The sequence below is a fragment of the Lissotriton vulgaris genome, chromosome 3_2 (genome assembly GCF_964263255.1).
Source record: "Lissotriton vulgaris chromosome 3_2, aLisVul1.2, whole genome shotgun sequence".
Classification (NCBI taxonomy): Eukaryota; Metazoa; Chordata; class Amphibia; order Caudata; family Salamandridae; genus Lissotriton; species Lissotriton vulgaris.
The window spans coordinates 115,200,652-115,221,630 of record NC_141690.1 but is presented as its reverse complement, the minus strand read 5'-3'; the positions used below and the strand labels follow the sequence as shown (position 1 = coordinate 115,221,630).

Here is a 20,979-nt window from a genome sequence, read left to right as displayed (position 1 = left end):
GGTACTTTGGAAATGTAATTATCTTCAATCAGAAAATGATGACCATTCCACTTATTTGAATGCTACTCAAAAGTGTGAAGCTGATGGACTCAGTTGTACTCAAACATACTCATAAGCTCTCCTGGGAGACAACATTAAGTAAATCTAAACAGGCATGGAAAGTCATTTCAACATTTGAAGCAGACAACTCAGTTCACAGGGACATAGTTTAGTGCTGTACCACCCTTACCTAGGAACACTCACAGCAGATGGCTGACGCTTAGAGAAAATATCACATAAAAGTGCAAATAGGATAAAACTTGTATATTTTGCACTCTGTAATAATTTACGATTCGCATTGAGTTTGAATCAAAGGTCAATACTTCATGCTACAATATGTGTGAATACTCTTCAGTTATTCGTGAGTCGCGGAGTTTTTTGGATTTATGGATGAGTATTTGTATGGATAAAGTTTCAGAATTCAGTTGAACGCGAAATCGAGATGGAGTCCACTTTCCATGTTCATTAGATATAGTCCTTCATCGATCTTTGCAGTCACGCATAATTGTCATTGCATGTAGGCATCAAAATAGTTGTAGGACTAGCGGCGAGTAACAAGTGTACCCGGTACACCGTTGGAGTTGGCGTTATTACTGGTGAGCTTAATATAATGATTTTTCAAGAGCACGCTTGACAAGGAGAGACCGGTTGTTGACGGTTGTTTTTATTTATTTTGCAGTGTCCAGCGCATTTGATTAACCCATCCTGAACGGTTTGCACAGTCGGTCCAATTTCAGGTGAGCACTTGAGAGCTCCCACATAAGTTGAAGATAGTGGTTAGTTCATGAACGAATGGTAACGTTTACATTCATTTATTCCCTAGTCGCATGAGATCTATTACTTGCTGAAGTTCCGTTGCTAGTATTGATGATTTGGCGAGGTAAGCGATTACATTTGAGAACTCTTTTGAATTAATAATCATCAAGATAGTCGAGCATTGATCGATATATATTTTTATAATATCTGTAGAGCAAGAGATTCGGGACAAATGCAATCCGTGGTGATTATCGCGTAACTACATCCTGTATAGAGGTGAGAATAGTTTCATGTACTTACGAATAACGACTAGACATAAGGCTCACTGTCAGTACTCATTTAGGGCTTAAAGACATCAGTAAACATGGTCATGAATTATGGGCATTATTTGCATGAGACTGATAATGATTCCTTTAGATGAAAAGATTGATTTGGTTTGGAGTTGCCTTATTATGTGATATCATAAATGCATTTGTTCACGATCAGCGAAAGGTATTGTGGTGGAAATTTTCGACTGTTGCAAGCATACAGATGTGATTGTGTTTCCTTTTTATTAATGACAGTGAGGTGTTGATTAATCACACAGTAATCTGTAAATATGATCTGAATAATTCACTAGAAATGTGCATCCTTTGAAAGCGTTTCCTTTTTTCCTTTTCTTTTCAAAAGAAATTCACAACCCCTGACGAAGGGACCGAATGTCCCGAAATGCATTGGGTTTAAAAGAAAATTTGCATATTTGATGTTTATGATTATGTATATATTTGTATTGTGAAGTTCAGTTCACGCTGTCTGGGATGGTCGTGTACCGCCCTCCTGGCAGCGATGTAGCTTTCAGGGGAGCTTTCCCCGAGGCAGTGAGTATGCTAGCTAGTGATTGCGCTAATTTCTGCATCATAGGTGACCTCAACCTCCATTTTGACATCCAACAGACCGCGGCCATCAGTGGGTTCCTGGCGGATATGGAGGCCTTTCAGCTGACCCAACTTGTCACTCAACCCACGCACGTGGCAGGGCACATCTTGGACCCATTCTTCACCAACTTATCGGATGTCCAAGTTTCGGCTATTTCTCCAGTGGGTTGGACTGACCATTTTTTGGTGTCCATGTGGCTACCTCTCCCCGTAACCCCCACTATTCCACCTCCAAAGTGGGTTCCGCGGCGGCATTGGAATAAGCTCAGGCTTGAGGATCTTCATTGTATCATGGCTGAAGAGCCACTTGGCCCTCTGTCTGACGCTAGTCTGGGCTACGACCAATTTTGCAGCTGGATCACTAAGGCGCTTGATAGATTGGTGCCTGTTATTGCAAGTAAATCCAGCTCCAGGCAGTCGAGCCCTTGGTACGACAGTGCTCTCCGCGCTCTGAAGGGCTCGTGTAGGCGGGCAGAAAGGGAGTGGCGGAAGGCGTACGATGCCGTTAAAAAAACCGCGTACTTGGCCGCTGTTAAGCTCTACCATCGAGCTATTTGTAGAGCCCGCGCGGCGTTCTACGCAATGGAATTCCGTAATAGCCATAACCCCTCGAAGACCATCTTTAAAGCTTTAAAAGATTTGATGGCTAAGAGAGCGGCTCCGCCTGTGGATGGTTCCACCTCACAGTGTGAGATTTTGGCCGCTTTCTTTTTGGAGAAAGTTAAGAACATCTATCTGTCATTTCCCAGCACGACATTACCACTTTTTCCTCGGAACGACCTCTGCAGCCGCCCGGTATTACATTCTCTCCCTACTCTCTCTTGGGATGGGTTTGTCAAGCTGGCACAACGTGTCAAGTCCGGCTCTCCGGCGGACCCACTCAGACCTGCTCTCTTCAGAGATCCGTCTTTTCAGGGGCGCACGGTAGTGTGTTCATTAATCAATCTTTCCCTGACTTCCGGCACTGTTCCTGCCAAGTGGAAGCAGGCGGTGGTTTCCCCGATCCTGAAAAAACCATCATTGGATCCTCTAAAACCGGAAAACTATCGCCCGATCTCATTGCTTCCCTGGCCGGCCAAAGTCATGGAGGCCCATGTTAACCTAGCCTTATCTGAGCATTTGGCACTGGCCAATGTCCTCGATCCTACGCAGAATGGGTTCCGTGCTGGGCACAGCACGGAGACCGCCCTTCTGGCAATGGTGGAACATCTGCGGAGTGTGTTGGATGCAGGTCAAACGGCAGCGCTTATTTTATTAGATCTTAGCGCTGCCTTTGACACAGTGTCCCATCGCATCCTCCTACACCGCCTGGAGAACATTGGCATTTGTGGCCCCGCTCTGCAGTGGTTCCGTTCCTTCCTCAGCGATCGCTCCTTCTGCGTTGCCACCCCTCCTTTTCAGTCCAAATTCCATCAGTTGGACCTGGGGGTTCCCCAGGGCTCCTCGCTGAGTCCCACGCTTTTCAATCTCTACGTGCGGCCGCTGGCTGATGTCGCCAGGCAGTGGGGCCTTACTATGGTCTCATATGCCGACGACACACAGCTAGCGGTCACGATCAGCGGGGATGCCGAACTGGATGCCCCCAGGTTCCGAGATGGGCTGAGAGAGGTGGCCAGCTGGATGAATAACAACTGTCTCCAGCTGAACGCGAAAAAAACCGAGGTGATGATCGTGGGAAGAGGAACGGACTGCTGGGGGGACAATTGGTGGCCACAGGAGCTCGGGCCTGCCCCCATACCGGTGATGGAGCTCAGAAACCTGGGAGTATGGCTCGACCACACCTTATGTTTTACCACCCACACTAAGAGATTGGCAGCATGCTGCTTTGGTGTTCTGCGCGGACTGAGGCCGGTGCTTACATTTTTCGATGCCCCGACGAGACAGTTGGTCATCCAAGCGACGATCATCTCCCGGCTGGACTACGCCAGTTCGCTCCTGCTGGGAGCTAACCAAGCTGAGATCGTCCGCCTGCAGCGCATCCAGAACGCGGCTGCGAGAGCAGTGGTGGGCCTGCTGAGGTCCTGTCCCACATCCAATACTCTGCGGTCCCTACACTGGTTACCAGTGAAAAGCCGAATCCATTTTAAGGTACTCAGCCTCGCTTTTAAAATTTTAAAAGGATCGGCACCTGAGATCCTCTATAACCTCCTATCCCCTTATGTCCCGACTCGCCCCCTCAGATCTCTTGGGCAATCCCTTGTGGTTACCCCGCGTTTCAGGCTTAGCCGGATGGGCGGGCGCTCCTTCCGTGTGAGAGCTGCGGCTCTCTGGAATTCTCTTCCTTTGGAAATCCGCCTTTTAGAGGATCTACTAGCATTCCGCAGAGCCGTGAAAACCTACCTGTTTTAAACTTTTTATGTTGACTCTCACTTTTTCCTCGCGTTGTGTTATGTTCACCTTTTCCATGCGCCAGGACGCTCCTTCACTGGAGCAGCTGCGCGCAAAATAAATGTAGCTAACATAACATAACATAACAAGTGATATTTGTTGAATTCATGAAGAGCTCATTGAACAAATTGATTTAAATGAGTCAATCAATCAATCAATCAAGGCATTTATATAGCGCACTACTCACCCGGAGGGTCTCAAGGTGCTAGGGGAGGGGGGTCCGCTACTGCTCGAGCAGTCAGGTCTTGAGCTGCTTCCTGAAGGCTAGGTGGTCCTGGGTCAGGCGGAGGTGGGTCGGGAGGGAGTTCCAAGTCTTGGCGGCGAGGTAGGAGAAGGACCTTCCCCCTGTGGTGGCTCTTCGGATGCGGGGGACGGCGGCGAGGGCATGGCCGGTCGATCGAAGCTGGTGCTTGGGAGCGTAGAAGTTGAGGCGGCTGTTGAGGTATCCTGGGCCTTGGTTGTGCAGGGCTTTGTGTGCGTGGGTGAGTAGACGGAAGGTGATTCTCTTGTTGACCAGGAGCCAGTGCAGGTCTCTCAGGTGTCCGGAGATGTGGTTGCAACAGGGAATGTCCAGGATGAGTCGTGCTGAGGCGTTCTGGATCCGCAGGAGCCTCATCTGGAGTTTGGCGGAGGTTCCGGCGTAGAGGGAGTTGCCGTAGTCCAGACGGCTGGTGACGAGGGCCTGGGTTACCGTCTTCCTGGTCTCGGTGGGGATCCACCGGAAGATCTTTCGTAGCATGCGCAGGATGTTGAAGCACGTCGAGGAGACGGCGTTGACTTGTCTGGTCAAGGAGAGGGAGGAGTCCAGGATGACGCCCAGGTTGCGTGCTTGGTCTGTTGGTTTGGGTACGCTGCCTAGGGCGGGGGGCCACCAGGAGTCGTCCCAGGCGGAGGGTGGAGATCCCAGGATGAGGACTTCCGTCTTGTCCGAGTTCAGTTTCAGGCGGCTGTTCTTCATCCATTCGGCTACCTCTTTCATCCCTTCGTGTAGGTTGGCTCTGGCGGTGGCGGGGTCGTTGGTGAGGGAGAGGATCAGCTGGGTGTCGTCGGCGTAGGAGATGATGTTGAGGTTGTGCTGGCGTGCGATGGCTGCGAGGGGGCTCATGTAGACGTTAAAGAGGGTTGGGCTGAGCGAGGAGCCTTGAGGAACGCCGCAGATGACTTCGGTGGCTTCTGATCTGAACGGGGGGAGGCGGACTCTCTGTGTCCTTCCGGCAAGGAAGGAGATGATCCACTCCAGTGCCTTCTCCTGCATTCCGACGTTGCTGAGGCGCTGTACTAGGGTGCGGTGGCAGACAGTGTCGAAGGCTGCGGAGAGGTCTAGGAGGATGAGGGCCGCTGTTTCTCCGTTGTCGAGCAGGGCTCGGATGTCATCGGTGGCTGCGATCAGGGCGGTCTCGGTGCTGTGGTTGGCCCGGAAGCCAGACTGCGAGAGGTCGAGGGATCCGTTCGTCTTGAGGAAGGCGGCCAGCTGCTTGTTGACGGTCTTCTCGATGACTTTTGCAGGAAACGGGAGCAGCGAGATGGGGCGGTAGTTCTTGAGGTCGGTGTGGTCGGCTGATGGTTTCTTAAGTAGAGCGCTGAGTTCGGCGTGCTTCCAGCTCTCCGGGAAGGTAGCGGTGTTGAAGGAGGTGTTGATGATGTCCCGCAGGTGGGGTGCGATGACAGCGTCGGCCTTGTTGAAGACGTGGTGAGGGCAGGGGTCGGTCGGAGATCCGGAGTGGATGGAGTTCATCGTGCGGACGGTGTCTTCGGTGCTGATCGGGGTCCAGGCGCGGAGGGTGGTGGTGGGGGGCGGTGGTTCGGTCGTGGCGTGCGTCGGTCTAGTGCTGAAGCTGTTGTGCATGTCCGCGATCTTGTTGTGGAAGTAGGAGGCGAGGGAGTTGCAGAGGTCTTGCGAAGGGGTGATGTCGTTGTTTCCGGCGTTTGGGTTGGAGAGCTCTTTAACGATGTTGAAGAGTTCCTTGCTGTTGTGTGCGTTGTTGTCCAATCGTTCCTTGAATGCAGTTTTCTTGGTGGCGTGGATCAGTTGGTGGTGTTTTTGGGTGGCGAGCTTGAGGGCAGTCATGTTGTCCGGTGTTGGGTCTTTGCGCCAGGCTTTCTCGAGGGCTCTGCAGTTCTTCTTGGAGCTCTTGAGTTCGTCGGTGAACCATGGGGCTTTCTTGCTGCCGGGTCTGCTAGGCGGGGTCCTCAGAGGGGCAAGGTCGTCTGCGCAGTCGCTGATCTACTTCGTGAGGTTGGTGGCCGCTTCGCTGGGGTTCGTTGCGCTGGTGGGTGGGTTCTTGCTCAGGGAAGTTGCGAGCTGGTCGGCTGTGATCTTGTTCCAGCTTCTGCGTGCAACCTGTTGCTGGTGGTGGTGGATCGTGGTCCTTCTGAAGCTGAAGTGGACGCAGCTGTGGTCCGTCCAGTGGAGTCCGGTGGCGTGGCTGAAGGTGATGTCCTTGCTGGATGAGAAGACGGGGTCGAGTGTGTGTCCGGCGTAGTGGGTGGGGGTGGTCACCAGCTGCTTGAGTCCGAGGTTTGTGAGGTTGTCCAGCAGGGTGGTGGTGTTGCGGTCGTTGTTGTTCTCCAGGTGGAAGTTGAGGTCCCCGAGGAGGATGTAGTCAGCGGAGAGGAGGGCTAGCGGGCTGACGAAGTCGGCGATGTCTTCGCTGAATTGTGTGCGTGGTCCCGGGGGTCTGTAGATGAGAGTGCCTCTGAGGGTTGTCTTTGGGTCGGTGTGGACCTGGAAGTGGAGGTGCTCGGCGGGTACGAGGGTGTCGTCGGTGTTGGTCGTGATGCGGATGGTGTTCTTGTGGACGATGGCGATGCCTCCTCCAGTCTGGTTGACGTGGTCCCTCCGGATGATCTTGTAGCCGTCTGGGATGGCGATGGCGATGTCGGGCACTGAGGAGGCGCCAGGCATCCAGGTTTCCGTGAGGAAGGCGACATCTGGGGCTGTGGTGTCGAGCAGGGTCCAGAGCTCGGCGGCGTGTCTATGGACGGAGCGGGTGTTGAGCAGGATGCACTTGAGGTGGCTGCTGCTGTTGCGCGTCGTTGTCTTGGTCAGTGCTGGAGTGGTGCAGGTCCGGATGCAGGCGAACTTGCAGGTGTGGCAGCAGAAGGGTCCGTGGGTGCGTCTCGGGGTGGCTCGGTAGCACCCCGGGGTTCGGCCGGCGTTGAGTGCGTGGAGTTCGGTGGCGTCGTAGGTCCGGCGGGTGGGCTGGTGACTGCGGGGGCGGCACGGTCCAGGCGCGGACGGGCGCAGATGGGCTTACCTTTGGGGCGCCTTCGGCGCACAATCGCCATGCCCGCTGCGCGTCAATGCTGCGCGTGCGCACGGTCGCCATTTATGGCGAAGTGCAGGGAGGAGGAGCAGCTAGGAGGCGGGAGCGGGGAGGGTACAGAGTGAAAGGGGGCGTGTCCACCCTCCCAGCGGTGGGAAGCGGTGAGCGGGGCGGGTGGGCGCAAGGGGCACTGCACAGGGGGGGACAGCAACACGAATAAGGAACAAGATGGGAATGAAAAAAGGTTACTATACAATTACACTACAGTTACACTTCTAAAAACAAAACAGCGAGGAAATGCGGGACACAACGAGCGACGGCGGGGGGCGTGGCCTGGACAACAACACGAGTAAAGGAACAAGATGGGAATGAAGGGTTACAATACAATTTTAATACAGTTACACTTCTAAAAACAAAACAGCAAGGAAATGCGGGACACAACGAGCGACGGCGGGGGGCGTGGCCAGGACAACAACACGAGTAAAGGAACAAGATGGCAATGAAGGGTTACAATACAATTTTAATACAGTTACACTTCTAAAAACAAAACAGCAAGGAAATGCGGGACACAACGAGCGACGGCGGGGGGCGTGGCCAGGAGAACAACACGAGTAAAGGAACAAGATGGGAATGAAGGGTTACAATACAATTTTAATACAGTTACACTTCTAAAAACAAAACAGCAAGGAAATGCGGGACACAACGAGCGACGGCGGGGGGCGTGGCCAGGAGAAGGAAGGCTCAGCGAGGCTGAGAGCAGCGGCAGGCGGGGGGCACACGCGACAGCTGGTGGCCGTGCGGCGCGGGGGTGTCCTAAGATTAGATTGAGTTAATGATTATGATAAGTATGAATAGAGTTTAATTTTGTTGATGCATGTTGGAGTCCTAGCAGCCAGGGTGGGGCTAGGCCACTTACATTGACGCTTAGAGGAAGCCTAGTTGTGGCAAGTTTCCTGCAGTTGCAGATTATCAAAGATGGATTCAACAGAAAATCTCTTCCTCTTGCTGTCCTTCGCATCAACCCTGTTTCCCAAAGGAACCACCATTAAGTAGTGATCATTACTGTTGAAGAAGAGGTCCACCAGCAGTCAGCATCCGAAAACTGGCTATCAAGCAAAATGTATAATATGCTCAATTATTTCTAAACACAGCAACAACTGAGGACATCATTATCCTGTGGACTGCCTCCTCAGACCTCACAAGTAGATGCCAAAGGAGTTCCTCATGCAAAATCACCCAATATTTGAATTCCTCCATTTTACATACTCACAGGGTTCCTCCTGCACTCTTGCCTTGTAAAATCACTTTGGTTAACCCTTGTTTCTTAAATAACCCTAATCCAGAACAGAGACAAGATGGGGTAATAACATTCCATCTTCATGCAAGTAAGAATACCTGCTACCTAATTCCCCCTGCCAGCTGAAAACTGCTGCATTGCCCTCAGTTATCTTGGGATTGGACTTTGGGAATACCATCCTGCTCCCCAGGCATCCATCACACTGTAAGCAGTGCTACACATAGCAGCTAAACTTGTCACCACCTTAGACAAATGTATGACTTTATTTGGAGTTTGGAAGACATGACACTCCATTACAAACATGGCAGATGTCCCGTCTGCCTTATTACAAGTGCATGAATGCCCATGGTACCTGTAATATGCCATACCAATAGCCATCAATTTTTTATGGAGTATCCTATGCACCAAACGCTAAATAAGCCCCTTAGTCAATCTCTACTTGCCTCTCATTGTGGAACAGAATTAATGCTCACTCTACTGCCAGGCCTACTAAGTTATACTCCACTATAATCCATATTGTTGTCCATCTAAGGTGGTAGTGTTTAGAACTAGAAATACCATACTACTCGAGGTTCAAAAGTTCAAGATAACATCTCCACTAAAAAAATCCTTCTCTGGCTGCAATTTTCCCTTTGAACTCCCTACACCTTGGAGTAGGGTAACACAATAGCCTCCTCACTTTGGGAAATCACCTTATAACTCACCTCTTTTTTTCTTTCTTTTTTTTCTTTTCCTTTTTTATTAATACAAGACCAGGAAATCATAAATACAAACAATATACACATGCACAATGGAATTATACAATATTACAAAGCAAGATTAAAAACTATTAAATAGTAACAAGCGATTAAATAAAATCCAAGACTATACACTTGACAATATCAAATAACTTTGATCAGCGAAAAAAGAATAGAGCCACTTTGATATGGAGGACACATCACACCACGTATAAGTCATAGATCCTCTCCAGGTACTTCAATACCAGCAGAGATCATACTAACTAACAAGGCCCCTCTGTGGTGGTAGGAGGGGGAGGAGACGCTCGAGACGCCATATAGGTAGTGTACATACTCCAAAGGTTTTTGGGCCGGTTCCGTGGAGGCAACAGTTCACTATACACTTCTTTTTGAGTGTTACAATACATCATGTCTCTAGATCAGTGGTTCCCAAACTTTTGACTCCTGAGGACCCCCACTGAATCACTATTGGAAGCTGGGGACCCCCAAGCAGTTTGTACAATTTCAATAAAAAAAATTAAAAACAGTAATTTGCAAAAAATACACAAACAGGAACACACCAAACAAATACTTGCATTACTAAAGCTTTTATTATTTACAGTGTGTGTTAATTTGGTAATGCGAAGATCTGCCCGTCGCCTAATTGGTTTTGCACTCTCTTCAGTGCTCTTTGGGCAAGATAATCCACAAGTTCATGCATATAAACTGACTGCCAATGTATTTGTTTTAAAAAAATGGGTGGCACTCTGGGACACCACCACATCACTCGGGGACACCACCACATCACTCGGGGACAACCCCACATCACTCAGGAACACCACCACATCACTCAGGAACACCACCACATCACTCAGGGACACCACCACATCACTCTGGGACACCACCACATCACTCTGGGACACCACCACATCACTCGGGAACACCGCCACATCACTCGGGGACACCACCACATCACTCGGGGACACCACCACATCACTCAGGGGCACCACCACATCACTCGGGGACACCACCACATCACTAGGGGACACCACCACATCACTCGGGGACACCACCACACCACTCGGGGACACCACTACATCACTTGGGGACACCACCACATCACTCAGGGGCACTACCACTTCACTCAGGGACACCACCACACCACTCGGGGACACCACCACATCACTCGGGGACACCGCCACATCACTCGGGGACACCGCCACATCACTCGGGGACACCACCACACCACTCGGGGACACCACCACACCACTCGGGAACACCACCACATCACTCAGGAACACCACCACACCACTCGGGAACACCACCACATCACTCAGGGACACCACCACATCACTTTAATACACCACCACATCACTCAGCCCAACCACATCATCACTCAGCACCACAACAGCACTGTCCTTGCTTGCTACCAACAAGCATTGCCATAGCCAATATGACTCTCATTAGGAAAGTGTAAGCTATTGGCCTTCTGAATAACAATGATATTAATTTATATATTTTCAAAACCAACACATATTAAAAAAATGTGTCATTTACAATACCAATAGCTCACAATTTCCTAATGCGAGACCTATTGCATTGTAAATGCTTGTTTTTTGATTTCAAGAAGATTTTATTGAGAGAGATAATGATCCAAGTAATAAAAACCAAGTACAATAGAGGTGATACAATCTGACATAAGTAAAAAAAAAGAGAGAATATACATCACTCAAGAAGTAAGTAAAATAGATGTAAATAAATTAAAAAAGACAATCAATGCAAAGTTGAGAATATGAACCAATATAGGCTGTCAGTGATCAAAAGCAAAACGCATCACTCTCTAAAATTGAGGATGGGGACAAGGGAGGAAGTAGAAGAAAAGAAAGAAAAAAAAGGAAAGACGGGAGAAAGACCCAGCAGAAAGAAAGAACGGGATGAGAGGACAGGAAAGCTGAAAGGAGAGAAAAAAAGAAGGATTCCCACATGAGCGACCCATTGTAACAGAAAGAACAAACAACAATTAGACAGACGAATCAACAGGAAATTGAGGTACTAACCCTTTCGAGGAGAGTTCCATATAGTCATCCAAGGATTTCCAAACCCCTTTAGAGATGGAAGGCGATAGGTGTGCTAGATCTACTGAGGTGTGGGCACTGCGTAGGAAGGATACCCACGCCCACCACATATGGTAAGAGACAGACGAAAACGTATTTCCATTCCATAAGAATGATTTTAACCGCTACAGTTAAGAGAAGATCTAACAGTTGTAGTTCTATCGGGTCTAAAGGAAGAGGAGCAGGAGCAGCCAAGGGGCCTAGTAAGACTATAGGAAAGGAAAGTTGGAGCTCAGTATTAAAAATAAGGGATAAATGTTGCTGAATAAGGTCCCAGAAAGGTTTAAGTAAGGAGCAATGATAAAACATATGTGGAAAATCACCACTCACCAAGCCGCAACTCCAACAAAGGTCGTCGTCTTTAAGGTTGAGCGAGTGAAGACGCGCAGGCGTCCAATGGAGGAGATTGATCGAAAAAAATTTAGATTGCATTAGGGAAGGAGCTATTTTATTCCGGAGAGCCAATTTACCAATGGATTGCCAAGCTTCGGATGAGATATGATCTGTGATGTTGTGATCAAAATGGCGCGACCATTTTTGTTGTGCCACCGTCTGATCAGGAAGCGAAGTGGAAGACAAAAACTTATAGATTTTGGAAGCAACATGACCAGCTTTGAGCCAAATGTGGAAAAGCGACGTGGTGGAGGAGGAGGGGTGAAGACGAGTTTTAGAAACAGCAACCTTGATTTTAAGAAAGGTATAGAAGTCAAGATTTGTTAGAGTGTTCATGTGCCAAGGTAGAGTAAGGTAACGGATCACCAGAATCACTATATAAATGTTGGACAAGAGAGATTCCCTTTGCAGCCCAGTAAGACATGAGGGCGGGCGAAATAGTAATCTTGATTTTGGAGTTTCTCCAGATAGAAGACCACCTAGTTTTATGTAAAGGAATTGCCATCTTTCTATCTACTTTCTTAATCGCAGTAATTGTATCAATAATGATAGAGCGGGAAAACAGAATATGCAAAGTGGACGTAGTACAGAAAGAGGCAAGTGGTAAAGGTGATGCTAATTCCTGTTCTATGAGTATCCAAGAGGGGACATGACGAGTTGGAGGAGAGAACCTAAAAGCACCTTGCGAGGCCAAGAAAGCAATCTGGTACTTCTGCCAGTCCGGAAAGTTACATCCACCCAAATCACAAGGTCGACGTAAATATTTATATGCTAATCGAGCCCGTTTACCATTCCATAAAAACTTAGAAGTGAGAGCATCAATTTCTCGAAAAAAGGAATCAGACAATTTAAGTGGCAACATGGATGAGACGAAATTGATAATTGGCGTGATCATCATTTTAAGGGTTTGTAAACGACCCCACCATGAAATATGTTTTGGAGACCATGTATCCAGAAGATGACGTACTTTGGTAAGAGTCTGAGATTCATTATAAGCAACGGTGGCATGCAGATTAGAACAGAAATAAATTCCCAGATATTTGAGATGTGAAGACTGCCATTTAAAACCAGCCAAACCCATATGAGCAGGAAAGCAATAGGCATTTAAAGGGAACATCTCCGTCTTATCTTTGTTTAGAGTATATCCCGATACTGTTAAAAACAAGGAGATGGTGTCAGAAATAGCAGGGATGGCCAAGGCGATATCATCTGAAAAAATGAGAACATCATCAGCGTATGCGGCAGTCTTGAGACAGTGAGAACCAAAAGAGAAACCTTTAATATTAGGATGTAGATCAATCAACCGAAGAAGAGGATCAATAGATAATAAAAATAAGAGTGGGGATAGGGGACAACCCTGTCTTGTGCCCTGGCAAAGATTAAAAAATGAAGACGTAGCGCCATTGACTCTAATGTTAGCCTTAGGTTGGGAATATAAAGACATTACCATATTAATGAAAGAATCTCCAAGGTTATGTGCACAGAGGACAGCTCGAAGGAATGGCCAAGAAACCTTATCGAAGGCCTTTTCTGCATCAAGGGCCAAGGCCGCGGCCGGAAGTTGGGACCGTTTGGCAGCGCCGATAATATGACAGAAAGTGCGGATATTGTCCCTTGCCAGACGACCTTTAACAAAGCCAGTTTGGGAGGGATGTACAACGAGGGGAATAAAAGATTCTAAACGCTTAGCCAGGATTTTAGCAAAAATCTTTGCTTCCATGTTTAGGAGCGAAATAGGCCGGAAGTTTTTAGGATCCGAATGGTCCTTCCCTTCTTTCGGGATCACAACTATGGTGGCTTCAGCAGCCGTACCAGAAACAGAGCCATCCTGAACAAAGGAATTAAAGACAGAGTGTAACCTAGGGACAAGCAACGAAAGAAAGGTTTTATAAAATAATATTGGATATCCATCCGGGCCAGGGGCTTTCCCAGAACGGGTGGCCTTGATCGCCGCGACAATTTCCTCGGGAGAAATAGGTTCGTTCAGGATGGAGCGATCTTCCTCAGAGACTGACTGAATCGGAATCGATTTTAAAAAGTCTTGACACTTGTCAAAAGAGGATTGGTTAGAGGGGGTATATAGTTTGTTATAAAAATCACGAAAAACTTCAAGAATCTCCTCCGTTTGAAACTTTTTAGAGCCAGTGTGATCTGTAATAGAAGAAATTTGTGAGGACTTAAAAGAGAAATCTTGAAATTTTAGGGAAGCAGCCAAAAGTTTCCCAGCTCGATTCTTCAAAAGTAACTTCTTGGACTTTTGTGCTTGGACACCAATATGAGCCCTTTTAGTAACAATTGTATTATATTTGTATTTTAGGAGCTTTATTTGCTGTAGACTAGTCGGATCTTTGGTGTGTCGAAAGGAAGCTTCTAGAGTTTTGATTTCAGATGATAAGTCAGTAAGCTCTTTTTTAATAACCGAATTACGTTTGGACATACATTTAATGACTTGACCCCGAAAAGTACATTTAAAAGAATCCCAAAGAGTTATTGGGGAAGAAACAGAGTTCTCGTTTTCACGGAAAAAAGTATCTATATCCGTAGAAAATTCCGCCACCTGAGAGGAGTCATGTAACACTTCAGTATTTAATCTCCATGAACGACCACGTGGTTTAGGAGTAAAGGAAGATAGCGTAAAAGTGACCGCGGCATGATCAGATATGACAATGGGGTGTATAAACGGAGAAGAAGAAGAGGAGACAAGAGAAGAATGAACTAGGAGATAATCAATACGAGAAAAGGAGGAATGCGGCGAGGAGAAGAAAGAGAAATCACTACCAGTGGGATTATGAAGACGCCAGATATCGTGAAGATGAGAAATGGAACACATGTTAAGCATTTGTTTGTGTGCCTTAGGAGGACGAAACTGAAATGCAGAATTCCTGTCCAAAAGAGGGTCCATTGGTAAATTAAAATCGCCACCAACAATGAGATTGCCAGCATGTGGGGTATTATGTAAAATATTAGTAATGGATTTCCAAAACGCTGGATCATCAACATTCGGAGCGTAAATATTCATAACATACAAATCATGCTGTCCATCCGACACTTTAGATAAGAGCCAACGACCCTCAGAATCATGCTGAGAAGAGAGAATTGATAGACCGGAATTCCTTGAAATTAACGTAACAACTCCATTCCGTTTGCCAGAGGCATCGGAACATGAAACATCCGACACCCATTCCTTCTTCAAAAACAGCGCTTCTCTGCTAGAGATCTTGGATTCTTGAAAAAGAACTAAATCTGCAGAGAGGGACTTACAGTAATCCAAGATTTTAGACCTTTTCACCGGGTGATTCAAACCTTTAACATTAAGGGATAACACATTTAAACCTGGCATGTAGAAAAGTAGGTAACAGAAAAAGATCGAACGTGAAAAATATAAGGGACCAACTTTTAATCAAAAGAAATTCTGCGGGAGCATCCATGTGGGAGAACCAGGAGAAAGAAAGAAAAAGAAGAGATGAAAATAGAATAGGAAGGAGAGAGAGAAGAGGCAGGAGGGGAGGTCTAAAAAAGACCCATATCATGCAAGGGAGAACGTGGAAGAGGCAAGGAAGGGACCCGCATTGGAGCATAAGTGGGTAAAAAAGAATAGCCCAATACTAAAATACAACGACTGATAATAAGAAAAGCAAGGAGCAAATAACCCGGAAAACATTAGTGTAATGCAATACCTGAACTGATAAAGAAGAGATTACATCAATGCAGAATGGAGTAATAATATACTAACGAGAGTAATATCTATACTAAGCAACAATAGTAGAAAAAATAATAACAGTGTAATTGTGTACGAACAAGCTAACCAGCATATAGCATTAAGTGAATATAATACATATTATAAAAAGTTACAACATAGTTAAAGAATAACGTATATCTGCATTTGATTAACACTATGGAGTCGACTAACAGAAATAAGAAAAAGAGGAGCGTGAGAGAATAGAAAAAGAGTATTGTAGATAAGAAAGAGGGAGAGAATAAAAGGAAGAAAACAAGTATAGTAAATAGCAGAGCAAATAAAGAAGAGAATTGTACATCAATTATAATATAAGAACATCCTAGCAGGAGATATATGTGAGTAAAAATGCAAGTGAAATAAGTAAAAATATGCTAGTTATATACGAAAAATCTTAAACAGTAGATAAATGTAAGGCAGGTAAAATGCATAATTAGAACAATAACATCATAAGTAAAAACAAATTATGACATTAATAGAGAAGAATATGAAGCTAAATCGTCGAAGTAAGAAAAAAGAGAGGAAAGGGAACTTGGATGAAAAAAGAGAATGGAAAAGACTCGGAATAAAAGAGGAATGACAGTGTTGAAGAAATAATCAGGAGGAATTGAGAAAAGGACGGCAGATAGGCAGTAAGAAGAGAAAGAATGAAAGGATAAGAAAAAAGTGTTAACGTAGGATAAACAGGATGAACATATAGGTAGGATGAATATAAGGAAGAATGAGAAAAACAATATCAGTATGGACGAAAGATGTGCAACGTTAGGACGAACATTGTCAGAAGGGTAGACCGATATGTAAATTAGTTGGAACAAGAATGATTGAAGACAAATGAGAGATACAGAATACGGTGATTAAAAGAGAAAGAAAAAAGAACCACAAGCAGGAGAAAGTGGAAGAAGATAAAAGAAGAAGAAAAGCAGTAAAGAGATACTAAGAGGTACCAAGAGAAAGAGAGCTATAAAAGGAACGAACAATTATGGAAGCCAGAAAGAAGAATAGAACAAACATGAGTAGGAGCACAAGAAAAACAGAAAAATATCATGAACATCCATGGGAGTTAAGGTCGGCCAAGAAGCTGACCAGGAGAGAAGAGGAGACCAATACTACAGAAAAATACATCCAGAGAAAAAAAGGAGACAGTTCAAGTGCCCGAGGCACCAGGAGCCTGTGAAGTCGCTTTTTGAATCTCCATCTCGATCTCCAGCTGGTTGTCCAAGAAGGTAGTTAGATCAGCCGGCTCATCGAAAATTCTAGAATGCCCCTTATAAGTGATGCGGAATTTCGATGGACCAGAAAACGAGAAGGGAATACCCATTTCAGAGAGACGCTTTCGAAGATTCAGGAAACCTTTTCTCCTGATAACCGTATCCCTGGCAAAGTCCTGAGAAATGGATATCCTATGACCGTCCCAAAAGACTTGTTTAGCTTTCCGCATATGAGATAGAATCAGTTCAGTATGCTGATGCCGCAATGGTTTAAAAATGATTGCTCTCGGCTGGGTAGCTGTCTTAGATCGAAACGTAGGAACACGGTGTGCTCTTTCAATTTCAAAGTCTCTGTGGAAAGAAATTTGTAAGGTATCCGGAATCCAATGAGATAAGAACTCTATCATAGATGAAGATGACTTCTCTGAATCTTCCGGCAGACCAAAAATGCGTAGGTTAGATCTACGATTACGATCCTCCTGCTCAGTTAAGTCTCTGCGCAATGCCGCCATGGAGCGCTCCAAGTGGTTGAGGGATCTGGAGTGTTTTTGTAACCCATCCTCTGCAGAACTGATTCGTGATTCAGTCGCGGATACACGAAGAGAGAGGGCCTTAAAGTCATTCCTGATAGCAGCCACCTCCACTTGTAATAAATCCGTGTTTGTTTTCGTGGACTGCGCAATATCATGTACTTCATTGAGGCGCACTAAGATTGTGTCCAGCGTTGAAGCGGCTTCTGACTGAGGAGGGTCAGGCGTAGGAGACAGTGACTTAAGTCTTTTCAACGATGTGCCAACATCCTTTGAGTCTTTATTGGTCGAAGAACGCCCCATATTGGCAGCCATAAAGAAGCAGCCTCCAGAAAAAAATGCACAACCACTTGAGGAAAAAGAGAGAGGAAAAATTGCGCAGACTATACCATAAAAAGTATAGATATAGCACACTAAACTCAATGGGCGCTAAAATATGACCAGCGGCAGACTTATATGCAAGGCAGACAAGTAGCAAGCAATAACACAGCTACAAAAACGCAGGGGAGCACAATAATGAGCCCGTGGGAAAAAGATTCATACCCACATGAGAGAACTGGCCTGAGAGAAACAACGCATGGACAGCTTAAGCCGCAAAGATTCAGCAGAAAAAAAAAGTAAAAGCGTGACCAATTGCAGGCATCATTGTGAAGATGAAAGGAACATCCGTTACAAATTGCAAGTTTGTAGCCCAGGCGGCGCTTCTGAGGAGAAGAGAGATTAGCGCGAAGAGCGGGAAGATGGCGGCCGCTCGTGAGGTAAACGAGCGCCTCTGAGGCAATTAGCAGAATTCATGCAGCCGGGAACCAGACGCACATAAAAGCACCTTCAGGCAGCGCTCCTCATGTTCCGGTGCCGAATGATGGATTTTCCGCCGTTAAGGGCAGCTGAACACGGAGAAAGCAGCTCCACGGGCCAGACTTGCCACGGAGCTCAAGCGCGATCCGCCATACTGCAGCGGCGCGCAAGCCACGCCCCATTGTAAATGCTTGTTTAAATGATTCTTATGCTGCGTGTGTCAGACTGGCCTGTAGGGAAACCCGCAGATAGTGAGACAGAACTTTGTTCATAGTTGTTGAATGTCACTCTAATTACAGACTTGACGCTTCTCACCGCGCTCGTGTATTTTCTTCATGATAAACCCACGTGTAAATATGCAATAATGAACATTAACTCATATTCTGTGGGCACGTTTAGTGTCGCTCCCGGGTACCGCACCGGGGACACTTGGGAGATGTCACGTTTTCCCACGCGTGGTGTGAGCATCTTGTTCCTCAGGCTTGCTCTCAGTCCTATTATTGACTGTGGCACTTTTTAAAGATAGAGAAGGTATGTAAGGCGCTCACGATATAGAACACTTTTTAAATTAAAATTAAATTAGGGCACAGGGAAGTCCCCACCACAACCATTACGAAAGTGCTATTCTTGACCTCTGACTCTGACTCTCAGCTGAATCAAACTGAGGAATGTTAAGAAAGTGGTTGTCTTTGGAAACTGCTACAGCGCATCAATCCTGAAGCCATGACATCCTAGGCCTTTGTTTTATCAATTTATAGTCAAGTGTGCAGCAGGTGAAAAGACAAGAAGTAAAGGGGAAGGGTCATCAGTAAAGAAGATTGTACCTGGAAATATACAGTCACTACTGGGTATGGTTTAAGAAGCTTTTGCAGTCAGCGAAAGGAAAGGAAAAGATTAAAATGCACGAATCATTTTAACTTCAGGGCAGTTGTGACAAGCGCACTTATTTACAAATATAATTACTTATCTGGTATGCTGTAGTCCTGAGTAGATGTGTCACAGAGTTTGGACTGCTTTCAAATATACCCACACAAACACGCACACACAAATTAAACACTTACATGCAGTTCCAGCCTCCAATGCTCTTCTATCTCGCCACGCAGCTGCTTTCAGGGCAAATGGGGACAGATAGCAAAATGCCCTGGGCCTGGTCACAAACAGAACAGGAAACGCACACACTCCTGTGCGAGCTCGACGTCGGGTGATGGGCAGAAGTAAATAACAACACAATATAAGGTCAATCACCATTCAGCTTGCACCTAAAGCTGAAGGGTGATTGGCCAGATTTCACTGCTGTCTTGCCGCCCAGGCCCCAGGCGCCAGCAACTTTCACACCTCCCTACTGTACTGTGCGCCTGGGGGCCAGATTGTATTGCAGTCATGCTGCCCGGCGCCAAGTACATTCACACCTCATAAGCCTATTGTTTTTTTACCGATGTTAGGCACTCAAGTCCTGTGGACCCCCTGGGAATGTGTCACGGACCCCTGGGGGTCCGCGGACCACACATTTGGGAAACGCTGTTCTAGACCACTGCACCAGGATGGGAGGGGGGCCGCGAGACCAGTGCATTGCAAGGACGAGTTTAGTGACTAATAAGGCCATATCAACTAGGCGTCTGATAGGTTTCTGCAATTTCTTGGAATAGCCGAGCAGGGCTAACAGTGGGTCAGGGTTGAGCGCTTCTTGTATGACTGCACTTATTTCGGCAAAACCTGTAGCCAAAAGGTCGCAATAGCGGGACACAACAATGCAAGATGTATAAAGTCAGCCTCACTCCTCTCACATCTCTCAGAGTCTGCCGTTTCACGGAGCCCAAAGTTGCGCAACCGCACAGGTGTATTTGATAAATCCTGTTAAGGAATTTGAATTGTATGAGGTGGTGCTGGCCATTAATAGAAATGCGCTTGGTGGCCTTGCAGCAATACGTCCACATACTGTCAGTCTGCCATTCAAGCCTTGCTTTGGTGTAATAGTAGCGCTGCAGTTCCATTGTCCTAGAGTTTATTTGGAATACCAGTCTTTTTGGAGAGCTGGCTCGAATTAAAGCAGTAAAGGAGTGTACCTCCGGGGGTTCCTGTAAGTCCTCCCCAAGCAATTCTCGCAGTGCGCTACGGGCCCTGAAATAATGAAAGGTGGTTAAAACTAGTGGCGAGGGTTCCACTAGTAACAAACTTTCACTGTCTCTACCCACCCCATCCTCAAAGAAATCGCCAATAGTAACTAGTCCCAGGGAATGCAGTGCGGCTATCATTTCTGGAGCAGTGAGAGTCGGCGCCATTCGCACCAAGAGACAGGAGTGGTAGGGGAGTACAGCATTGAGAGTGCTTGTCGGTTAAGAAGGTTATGCAAAGCATGTGTAGTGGTGTTAATCGAGTCTTGGACCCCGGTTGTGCGGTGCAATGTGCAGAACAATGCAGTCGCCAAATGGGCAGGGGCTTGAGACAGTCGCTCTGTGTGCACGTGCGGCGGGGACGACTGTTGATGTAACCAATAATATGCGTGCGAGGCCTTGGCTGCCCGATAGTATAACTCAAGGTCAGGAGCACCAATTCCTCCCATAGAGTATGGTAGAACTAGGATATTCCAGCTTGCCCACAGCTGTTTGTCGGCCCAAGTCAATCTATTCAGCAACGTCCGTAGGGATTTGAAAAAATGTGCAGGCAATACCATGGGAATGTTGAGGAACAAAATTAAAAATCTGTAAACAACCACCATTTTCATGAGTGATATTATACCCAAGAGGGAGAGGGGAAGGCAGATCCACCTCGCGATATCCTCCTCAAGCTTAATGATAGCACAGCCATAATTTTCTCTGAGCACTAG

At 46.8% G+C, this 20,979-nt stretch overlaps 1 long non-coding RNA gene across 1 annotated transcript in view; it reads left to right on the top strand.

Moving 5' to 3' along the window:
- Positions 1-860: 860 nt before the first annotated feature.
- The window catches only part of LOC147725400 (uncharacterized), a 54,657-nt gene continuing 34,538 nt past the window's right edge, over positions 861-20,979 (top strand). The window contains exons 1-2 of the long non-coding RNA XR_015309822.1: positions 861-919; positions 1,009-1,071. This is a non-coding gene — a long non-coding RNA (uncharacterized LOC147725400). The remainder of the gene's footprint in view (positions 920-1,008; positions 1,072-20,979) is intronic.